Raw genomic sequence first — 12195 nt, 5'->3', positions numbered from 1 at the left:
CACCAGCTCACACCCTCTCTACCTCTCTCTCCCAAAATATATATTTTTAAAAAAGAAGAATAACTGATATTTATTACTATTCCCCCATCTATATTACTAATAGTTTATAAATCAGCCATACATACCTCGGTGAATCTGATGTGAATTTAGTGTTGCTATTTCTGCTCAAAACAAAAGGGAGTTTCTATAATTATTATTTCATATAAGTTCATGTCTTATGATTCTTTCCTTGGACCTTCAATTCAGACAAACTTCAAACCTAATCATAAGCCTTTAGGGGTTTTTTTTTCCTCTAAAATCTGAGAATAAATTTAAATTCGTCTCACATTTGCATGAAATCTATATGGAAAGCATGGCTCCCTACTAAGAGACTTCTCAACCAAAAATAAATGTAAGCAAATTTCAAAATGTCCCAAGCATTATCCAGTCTTCTTTTTGTTATATCAACTATGAAACAAACAACAACAAAAACATAGGAAAAAAGTACTTTGTGCCTTGAGCAAGCAAAGAGGAATAACAGTGAAAATCTAAACATACCACCTTTATTATGCTAAATGAAATGACTCAGAGAAAGACAAATATCATATGATTTCACTTCTATGTGGAATCTAAAAAAACAACACAAAAGAATAAACAAAACAAAACAGAAACAGTCATAAATACAGAGAACCGATGGATGCCAAAGGAGAGGGATTGGGAGGTGGGCAAAATAGCTGAAAGAGATTTAGAAGCACAAGCTTCCAGCTATGAAAGAAATAGGTCACAGGGATATAAAGTACAGCAGAGGAAATATAATCAATAATGTTATAATAACTTTGTATGGTGATAGAGGATAACTAGACTTATCTTGGTAAGAACTGCATGAAGTACGGAATTGTTAAATCACTATGTTGTATACCTACAACTAATATTATATTGTATGTCAACTAGGTTTCAATTTAAAATAATTTTTTTAAATATAAGCAAAATCAAAAATCAAACAAACATACCACCCTGATAGTCTCCTTTAAGGAACTAAAAGTAACACAGACTTCTGATAAGGTATAAATGCCACGGGGTACTAAAAATATGAGTTATACAACAAGAAGGGAGAAGAGGCAAGGGAGTTCTTTATAGAGAAAAAACTTCCCCAAATCCCACATAACAAACTAATCTGCAGGATACTTGAAGAACTTTATTTTTATACTGCCCTTTCTCTGAATGATCAAAAGTAATAATCCACTAAAGGCATGCTAATAGGTTTGAGTCTGGGAAAAATAATCTTCTACTTTACAACCCTTGGCTATAGCCCAGCAAATATATGACCAAATCAGAAAATTCTCCAACCGTCACATCAAAACTATACAATAAACACCAGGAATATTTTATGTTTCTCTAATCAGTATTCATTGGCATTACAACCCTAAAGAAAGAAATTGACTTAAGTATTTGACGTAAAACTTTGTTTTAAAAAAAAAAAACAAAACACTATTTTTAGAGAGGTTAGAAATTAGACAAACACCCACCTTGATTTAGCATCTTACCTTGGTAGAGTATAAGGGCCCTGGTGAGTGTTACATTATGTCGAAAAAAAAGCATCTTTGGTGATGTGACTACATTAAAGGCCTTGAGATGGGAAGATGTTTCTGGGTTATCCGGGCAAGTCCTAACTGCAATCATAAATGTCTTTGTAGAGAAAGGCAGCAAGAGATTTGATACAGAAGAGGAGAAGCTGAAGTGACCCAGAGAGAGCTGGGATGCAGCCACAAGCCAAGAACCCCTGCCTCACCAGAAGCAGGAAGAGGCAAGGAATGCTCCCCTCCTAGAGCCTCTGAAGGTCTCTGGCCTTGCTGACATCTTGCTTTCAGCCCAGTGATACTGACGTGGGCCTCCTGGCCTGGAGAATGGTGAGAGAATCAATCTCTCCCATTGGAAGCCATCAAGTTCGGGTTGCCTTATTACAGCAGCCACAGGAAGTTCACACAGATGCCTTGGGTGTGTAGAGCAGGGAAGGGAGACAATCCTCATGGCTCACTGAGCCACTCAGCAGTTCTCCGAGGCAATGCCTTTGCACCTGGGGCCTCATCAAAGAGACAGAACTTTAACTCCCTATAACTGAATCCAGGCTCCTGGGCACCCCCAGGCCAGAGGCAATGGAAACTTCCCTGCAATCAGAACAGCCGCACCCCGCTCGGTAGCGGTAGTGGGTTCAGGTGGTGGGAAAGAGACTGCATCCCTTTCAGGACAGTTCACTGCTGCTGGTTGCAGCTGAAACCATTCTGGGAGCACGTCTGTCTGTATGACTCAGTGGATAGGAGAAATCAGGTGGCCAAGTGGGGAGTGATGGGAAGGCTTCCAGAGAAGATAACTTCTGCCAGGCCCAGGATTCAGAAGCAATGTGACTTTGGGCAAGTTGCTAACCTACTTCACATCGGTGTCATAGGGCAGCTTTGCAATTAATTTGTAAATGCCCTTTGGCCCACAGAAAATCCATTCAGCCTGTGAGATTTGTTATCTCCCAGAGCGACTGATTTGCATACCATGCAGCTCTGCCAAGGGAACAAGCATCTGCCTGCAGTAAGTACAAATGCAGAGTTCTCTTAAAAACACAGATTCCCTGTGAGATCCAAATAAAATGAAAGAAAGGAAGAGGGAGACTACTGCATTCGTTTTGGTCCCACTGGCTAAACCCTATTTGACATATTCTGATTCTGTTTAGCGAACGAGTATACCGGTAAGCATTTATTTCCTTGGACACTGAGGCAGTTGGCAAATTGTGTTCAGATGCTTTTGGATCCTCAGGAAAAGGGCACTGTATAAATCCAGGGAACTATTATGTGAGAGAGACAGAGCCTTTATCTCCCGGTCTTAATAAAGAACTAAGCATAAGGCCTATCAGCCTTCTAGTTCAGACACCAAATTGACCCCTCTGGGAGCTGGAAAAGTCTCAATCTCCTCCCTGCCTTATATAGCAGTGGTAATAAAAGAGTATACACCAAGGATTAACTAAAGTTCACATACTGCCTTGAAGAGAAAAAGTCTTGATTTAAGTGCTGAAAATTTATATTAGTGGGAGGGGAAAGACTAGAGAATGGCAAAAGGAATAGAAAGTTACAGAAAGTTATAATGAGAAATATAAATTGAAGCAGGTCTAAAGGAAAGATGAGAGATCCGATGCAAGAAGGTAGGGGGTAGGAAAAGTGGCCAAAAAAAGAAAGACTTTTCCTCCATCTGTGTTGGCTTAGGCATGCTCTTCAAGTCCTAACGGGAAGTATATCCTCTAGCAACAAAAGAACAATGATTCCAAGTGGAGAAAAGGCAGCAGGAGAATACAAGGGAGTGACAGAAGAAAAAAGAGGTCAAAGAACAAAAAGGTTAAGAGAGGGTAAGGGACATAATAAGACAATAGAGAATGAAATTCATAGCATCTATAACAGGATCTAGGAGAAGAGTCCTTTAGTTCCTAATACATTTTAAGGGCAAGAATTGTTGCCCTGATTTTATGAAGTCAGAGCTGGTCCATGCTGTCACCCTCCTGCTTCAAAAGTGATTTGACCAGACCAAATGGAGATATGGTCTAGCCTCTTGGCATATGGCAAAAAGAAATATTTGACTCACATTCAGAGCTCCTAACATAAAATACACTGACCACCCAAGCAGTATATGCACAAACACACAAAAACAATTTGGTAGAGTTCCGTTAAAAAGTTGAATACAATTAAGTTGGCTTTCAGGCTCCTATAATCAAGCAAATTATTAGGGTTTTTTGTTTATCCGAGTTTGTTTTTTTAATCTAAATTGTCTAAGCTTTACACAGATATAGCTGACAATAGAGCCTACCAAAGGTAACATTTTTAAATTCGCCTAAATTGTTAGAGGCAAAGGTATTATATACCTCATTTTGTTTTTGTGCTAGACACTTCCAAAACCCATCTCATGGTTTTATAAAAACCTTGGCCAAAATCCATCAGATAATAGTCACATCTCTCTTTGTGATGTGAGCTATAATGGGGAGCACAGAGGGAAGGGGACAAAATTGTACTGCTCCACAGTCCAAAGGAAAGACAAAATTTCCCCAGCTCATGTGTGAGCAGATCTCAGATTACAAAGCCACTCTGCCATGCTCTGATTTTTCACTAGTACTCAGTTCTTTCACCCCATCCCAAATGGATGATTAAACTGTATCATCTGTGTAGCATTTTAAGATGTAATGATCTTATTTTCCCAGCAGCATCATTCATTTACTGGACAGAAGAATTGGGTGGGATCCAGTTAAGGAATAGAAGGTAGGCCAGTTATTTCAACAAAGGGGATTTACACTTACACAAATAATTATCAATTAGGTATTATAAGACTGGTAACATGGAGGAATCACAAGTAGTTTAAGACCTCCCCTACGCCTGAAATGAGAGGAGATGTTAGAAATGTTAAACTGCATTGAGCTGCATGGTCTAACATGGTAGTCCAAATGCAACCACATGTGGCTTGAGCACTTAAAATGCCACTGGTCCCAGTTGAGATGCACCAAAAGTATAAAATACACACCAGATTTCAGAGACTAAGTACGAAAAAAGGAAGGTTTAACATCCCATTAATAATTTTTATATTGGTCATATGTTGAAATGACAATATTTAGGGGTACATTGGGTTTTTTTTTCTTTTTTTACTTTTTTGATGTGACTACTGGGAATTTAAAATTTTATATGTGACTTGCATTTTCTATTGAATGGCTCTGGCTGACAAGCCTAGAAGAAGGACCCAATGGAGCTGAAACTCATTTGTTTGAGAAGAGTGATGCAGGATGGAATTGGTAGATCTGAGAGAGGATGATGGGGCCAGTTCAGGCTGTGTGAAATTCGCAAATTAGAGCCGATGTCATGAATCAACTGTCCCTGCCACAGCGAAGAAATGCTACTGCAATGCTGCCGATAGGAGCACCAGAAAAGCAAGGAGGAAGAGGTCTTTTCCCTCCCCACTTGCTATTTTCTTCTGCTGCCCCCCAGCTGGCAGAACTTAAGGCTCACTGGAAGACTCAACTCTAAGGGAGAAATGTGATTTGCAGGTTCCCAGGCCCAGCTGGACAAAGCAGAATATGAAAAGATGACTTCGATGTTGAGAGGCGAATAGCTTCATCACCAGCACAACAAGTAGTCATTGTCCATCAGGCATGGTTTTAGATATCAGGGGCATAAGCATGAACCAAAGTCCCTGTCCTTATACAGCTTCCATTCTAGTGAGACAAGGTGCATAATAAACAAATGCATAAAAAAAGATGACTTCAGGGAGTGATAAGCATTAGAAATTAAGAGCACAAGGTCGTACATTAGGTGACAAGATGAGAAGTTGAGGTTAGGTACTGCTTTCAATAATGAGGTCAGGAAATGCCTCTCAAAGAAGATGACATTTGAACTAAGGTCTGGAGGTTTGGAGAAAAGAGAAGAAGGAAGAGGAAGCATTCCAAAGCAGAAGGAATAAAACATGCAGAATCTCTGATAAGAGAATGATCTGGGATTGTAGCTGACACATAATTGTCAGGAGGAAAGATGACAAGGGATGATTGGGACTGGTTGCATAGGGTCCCTGCAAATCATGGTAAGTAATACGGATTTGAACTTAATTGCTATGGGAACCACTGTAGGATTTTAAGCCAGAGAGTGGTATGATTTGATTTACATTTGTGAAAGGTCATTCTGGCTGCTGTGCAGAGGAATAGAGTCTAGGGGGACAAGCATATGAGGGAGACCAGGAGGTTACTGCAGCAGTAGGGTAAAAGATGAGGATGCTGGAATTGTGGTTGAAACAGTAGAGATGGTGAAATGTGACTGTATTCAAGATAAAAGCTACAGGTAGAGCCAATAGTACCCATTGAGATTAGGATGCTGCATGGAATTCATTTGAGTCAATTTTCCAAATAGCTAGTACACTCTAAACACCAAAATTATTTTAAAATATTCTTGTTATTTTTCATGGAAATAATTCCAAATTATACAGAACATTCCTTGATCTTCTTCTATGGAAAATCCCAACCAAAGTTATGAACTGCTATTTTGACTCAGGGTCCTGTTCTCCATTTTTGTCTGCCATCTGACACATTCTCTGTCAATTTCTTGAGTTCCTCAACTCCAATTACTTTCACTCCATATGTTAAAGCGCTGCTTATTTTGAGGCAAATCTTAATTAGGATGAAAAGGATGATTTTCCAGATAATCTAATCCAGACATTGACTATACCATTTAGGTGGAACTCGCACCTGCCAGGCTCAGGTCAGCATCTGCTATCCCAGCCTATCCATAAAGCCTCTGCTTACCAAGGCCAACATCTAACCAAAATTATCCTTGCTTCTGAGATATCAGCCATATTTAGCTTCTGTGATTCACCAAGATCAAACCAACATGATCCCTACTTACCAAAGCCAAATAACCAGCCATTTAGAAAACCCTATCTCCAAATTATTTTGAGTCCCAATTTCTAGCCCTTATCTGTTTTTCAGTATTCCTAACCAATTCACAAAGATGCTGCAGTTTTAAGGATCCAATAAAATGACCTCCCTTTCTTCCCCTCCTGAGTTCTGAATGGGAATCTGAACTAGAAATCATATTATCATTTACTGATGAATCTAAACCAGAGACTGTGGCTTGGATTTAAGGCAAATGGCTTTCCTAATACATCTTTTTTTAACTACACTGAACCAAACTACAAACCCACCACATCTACTGGAATGGTGAAAGTGCCATTAGATTAGACTGGGGCAAAGAGCAAGAGAAAGGTGAAGAAACAGAGATAGAAAATAAGACTTGACCATTCACAAAGTTGGGCTCTGAAGAGGAATGAAGAATGAAGTAATAGCCAAAGGAATCTTCAGATCCATGGAAGGTTAGGTTTTAAGAGGGAATATAATGGGACATGTTGACATGTACATGAAAATAATGAAGGAAAAGCAGAGATATTGGAATGTAGGAAAGTGGTTGTGTATCACAGTAAAGGTGATTGGGAGTCAGCAGATAGGATTCAAAGCATCAGTGGAAAGATAGGCCGCTATAGTAACAGGTGGGAACATAACAGAGTTGGGGGCAAAGGAACTTAGGTTTCTCAATTTAGTTGTGGGCAGATGGAGTTTTCATTCTATGTTTTCTATTTTCTGAATGAAAAATGAAGTGAAGTATTCAGCTAAGAATGAGAGGGTGGGAGGTGTGAAAAGAGAACGTTTGAAATTAAAATCTTGCTGAGAAGCAAAGTTACTGAGGAAACAATTTCTGAGTGGTGCTGAAGGTCCGTCCGAGGTGTGTTAATTTAAAGTGAAACCAGTCAGCCCAGCCATGTCGCTTTCTCTAGCAATATTCAGATGCTCAAGGATATCCAAGGAAAAGCTAGGTATGTGGTTTCAAGTCAATAGAGATTATCGCTGGCTCAAGATGGAGGAGAAATAGAGGGCTGAAGGAGTTGAGGGCATTTGCAAGAGCATGATTGTATTCACTTATTCAATAATAATCCTCTAACTCCTAATATACATTGAGAACTAGTAAAAAATGCCCAGCTAAGTGATAGGGAGATATAAGTGCAGGCCACTGTCTAGAGGATCCACCAGAACTAGGTACAGATTTTTTTTTTTTAACTCATCCTTCCTTTGTCTTCTCTTGTCATCCTTCTTGGGAAAAAAAAAAAAAAACATAAACAAAAAACAGACAAAAATTGATGATATAGATTTAATACTTGCCATGTGTCAGGCACTATGCTAGGCCTTTAAAAAATGCTCTTATTACTCTGTATATCGATGCTATGAGAAAATTACTGTTACTAGCCCCACTTGCAGATGAGGAAAAAGAATGTGAAGATATTGAGCAACCTCAAAATATCACCTTCAGAACCACTGGCTTTAGAGTCCCTTGCTTCTACAGATTAAGTCTTTATCACTTGGGGGGGAAATGTAACATTTCCCATTAAAATATTTTAAATCTGTCATTTTCACTTTAGTACATATGCAGCCAGTTTTTTATTTGAAGGACTCTTTGGAATAAGAACTTTAAATTCTTCTATAAACCTGAGTGAGTGAAATTATTATTCCAAATTATCTAATTTTATAAATTGAACAGTCTTCACTATGCAAGTAATTATTTTAAAACTCTGCAAATAGGTAAACAACTACTCTGGTCTCCTTCCTTCCCAAATTCTCTTGTGGGTGACCTATGCTGAAGAAAATATTTATGCTTTACCTAACATTTTCTACTTTAGAGAAATAATCTGAATTTCTAAATTTAGGCCTGGAGAATAAACAGAAGTTTCCCTCCTTAACTCCTCTTCCTTCCTTGCTTGCTAATCAAACTAAGGTAATTGTTCTGCCCTAGAAAATGTCCAGTGACTAACAGATACTACTGTGTAGTTTTTTGTTTTTTTTTTTCCCTATGAGAGAAACTTAAAGAGGCAGCCCATCCTATTCATCAAAAATCACCAAAATTAGCAAGGAATGAGAGAACTCAGGCTTTAAAGCAAGGGTTGTACAGAGGTGAAGGTCATTCACATTCTTAATGTGGAAAATTTGACAGGGAAATTGGGACTGTTTCCTTGTTCCCTTGTTATCTAGAAAAACATTCAATTTCTAAAGTTGAATCATTTAAAAAGTCCCTTTGACTACTTATATTTTTCAAGACTATGTTATATTTGAGTAAATTCAAGTATTACTATCTGGAAAGACAAATCCAGGTCAGACAAACATAAAAAATGAACCATGCTTCCTGAGCAGTAAAACAGATTGGATGTGCATGACATTTAGCCAGATTTGGGTAATAGCTATCATTTGTTGAGAATTTGCTACATTCTAAACCAGAGATTCTCAATCTTGGTTATGCATTAGAATCACTGCAGACTTATTTTTAAACTTTTTATTTTGAATTAATTTTAGACTTATGGAAAAGTTGCAAAAATAGTACAGAGAGTTATCACATGTCCCTCCTGCTTCCTATAACATTAACCCCTCACATGACCATTGTACAATTAGCAGAACCAAGAAATTAATATTACTGACATGATATTATTAAATAAATTACAGATCTTATTAGAATTTTACCAATTGTTCCACTAATTTCCTTTTTTTTTTTTTTTTTCTTGATTCAGGATTGCACTGAATTGGTATTTCCTCTCAGCCTTGTCCAATCTGTGATATTTCCTCGGCCTTTCATATCTTTCATAGCCTTGATCCTTCTGAAGAGTACTAATCTGTTATTTTGGAGTAAATTTGGGTTTGTCTGATGTTTTCTCATGATCAGAACAAAGTGATGCATTTTTGTAAGAGTACCACAGAAGTGATGTACCGTTCTCAATGCACCATATCAGAGTGCAAATGTTGATGTTATTTTTGGTTATACTATGATAACTTGGTTAAAGTCATATCCAATGGGTTTCTCCACTGTTAAGTTGTTATCTTTCCTTTAGTAGTTAATAAATACCTTGATACTCTGAAACCACACAAATCCTATTTCTCCTCAAACTTTTACCCACTATTTTAACATCCATCAGTCGATGTTATCTATAACAAGTATTGCTGCGGCCTCTGTCCAGAAATGAATTTCTATTTCCCTATTTCCTTCTACATTTATTAATTGGATTCCACATGAGGTGTTTTTTAAAACCTACTACAGACAAATTCAATGAAAATTTTCTAAGCATATTATCCCTGGTTCACTCAATATCGATAATAAGCAGGTATTCTTATTCACATTGGAATATGAGGAAAATGACACTGGGGATGACATAGTAACATGTGTTTTTACAGCTAGGAAATAGTGAGGGCAGGACAGAAGCTCTGAGCTGCCTATATCTGAAATCTGTTTGTTCCATTGCCACAGCTTTCTTCCTTTTAAGTTCAGCTCACTATTTTTGATGTCAAACTTTGCCCCATTTAAAGCTTACTCTACTAACTCCAATCATCTGCAGCTGCTATCTAGATCAGTTCTGGGTTAGACACTTTTTTTTTTTTTCTCAGAACTTCTTGATAGTCACCTTCCTAAAGGGTAAAGAGTAGATGCCAACTGAATTTTGGCCTTCGCCTGGACAATAGATCTTTGCAAAATAGCATGAGAGTGAAAGAAAATGACATATCATATACATTTAGGTAGTTAGGCTAATAGGAAATCTTTTTAAAGAAATATAATCCAAGTGCTTTCTGAGAGACTAAAGCTCATCAAGTGTTGAGCGTATGCATGTAACAGTGAAGTGGGTTTTGGAGCCAGGTAGAACCGAGTCAGAGTCCAACAAACTACTCAATGACCTTGAATACATTTATATAACCTCTTTAAGGTTCAATTTCCTAATGGTTAATCTCAAATATTAATGCCAACTCCATGGACTTTTCTTGTGAGTATCCAATGAGCTTCAGCACAGCGGCACAAGCAATCATTAATTATGATCTTTAAAAAAAAAAAAAAAAAACACACTGTAACCAAATTGCCTAACACCTAACAAGACATGAGTACTTAAAAAAATTTTTTTTAAGATTTTATTTATTTATTTATGTATTTGAGAGAGAGAGAGAGAGAACACAGAGGGAGAGGGAGAAGCAGACTCCCTCCTAAACAGGGAACCCAATACGGGGCTCAATCCCAGGACCTTGGGATCATGACCTGCACTGAAGGCAGACACTCAATCAACTGAGCCACCCAAGCATCCCAAAATAATTACTTTTTAAGAGAATGTTGGGGAAAAGGACAGAGAGGTAATTTTGGAGGATATGACCCTTAGAAGAGGGTCAGATGACCCTCAGATGACATGGGTGTGTACAGGAGTTTTGGAACTGCTAGACGGGTACATAAGGACTCTGAGGGAGAAAGGGGGCTGGAGGGTGTGAACTATCACCTTGTCTGATTTCCTTAGAGCTAGATAAAAGTATGGGCCAGCTGAAGAGTTGCTGCAGCTGCCAATCCATAAATAGCAGGCAGCTAAAACATCACATGAAATATAAAGAAAGAAAATTTTCTCTAGAACATCTCTCAGGAAGGGCACTTTATGTGTATACCATGGGGATAAGAAACTGTCTATTTCAGTCACTTCCATATTCTAGGTCTAGAATATCGCCTAGCAAATAGTAACTATTCAACAGAACCATTAGATTACTGTATAAATGAATGAATACATTAAAAAAATCAAAAGACCAAATGTAGCTGCTTAAGAAAAAGGATGTGTCCCTTATAGGCCCTCTCTCTTGCTGAAAGGGTAAACAGGTTAGGGAGCAGGGCTGATTCTTTCAAGTCCATAGGAATAAGCTTGGGCCCACCTATGGCTGCTTTCCTCATCTCCCTCTTCTTCATTAAGGGTTCAATATCTCCTCTAAATAGTTGTTGAACAAATAAAAAATAATGATTTTGCATTTTATTTTTTTAAATATTTTATTTATTTATTTGAGAGCACAAGCGAGAGAAAGAGAGAGAGCACAAGGGGTTGGGGGTAGAGGGAGAGGGAGAAGTAGCCTCCCCACTGACCAGGGAGCCCAACACAAAACCGGATCCCAGTACCCTGGGATCATGACCTAAGCTGAAGGCAGATGCTTAACTGACTGAGCCACTCAGGTGCCCCAAGAATAATGATTTCTCTAAAACAATGCCAAATTATAAACTTGCTCAGGACCTCTATGAATCTGTTAGACCTTGGCTATATGTCACTGAAAATTATATCTGTACAAAGAAAAGCAGTCATTGCTTGTCCAACTATGAAAATGTGCAATAAGATGCCTGTGGCAAAGATCGGAAGTTGCTTTTCTCCCTTTTGTGCTTAATAAGAGAAGTCTGGGAAATGTGCCGAGCTGAAGAACTATATTTCCAAAGCACATGTGTAAATAGAGGTGTCTCCTGAGATGTAAGAGTCCTCCAGGAAACTTTTTTGCCCCTTGCTTTTCTATTCCTGCCTGGAATGAACATAGAATGGTTGGAGTTGCAAGAGTCATCTTAGTGATTTTGATATAGGGAAGCTGAGTCACTGATGATTTTCTGGAGCTGCCATACCAGTATCTATCTCCAGACTTAATTTGTGTGGGAGAAAAACAAATTTCTATCTTGTTGATGTGACTATAGTTAGGTCAGTAGCCAACACAATTTCTGTGTTGTGCTCCATTAGGTGACATGTATGTACAGTTGCCTAAGAAAAAGCAAAATATGTGTACTTTGAAGAAAGAAGGAAATTGGAATTTTTAGCTGATATTTTTTTGGTAATTATTAAGAGGATAGAAGAAAA

The sequence above is a fragment of the Canis aureus genome, chromosome 17 (genome assembly GCF_053574225.1).
Source record: "Canis aureus isolate CA01 chromosome 17, VMU_Caureus_v.1.0, whole genome shotgun sequence".
In the NCBI taxonomy this organism is placed as follows: Eukaryota; Metazoa; Chordata; class Mammalia; order Carnivora; family Canidae; genus Canis; species Canis aureus.
Note: the sequence above shows the minus strand (reverse complement) of the source record.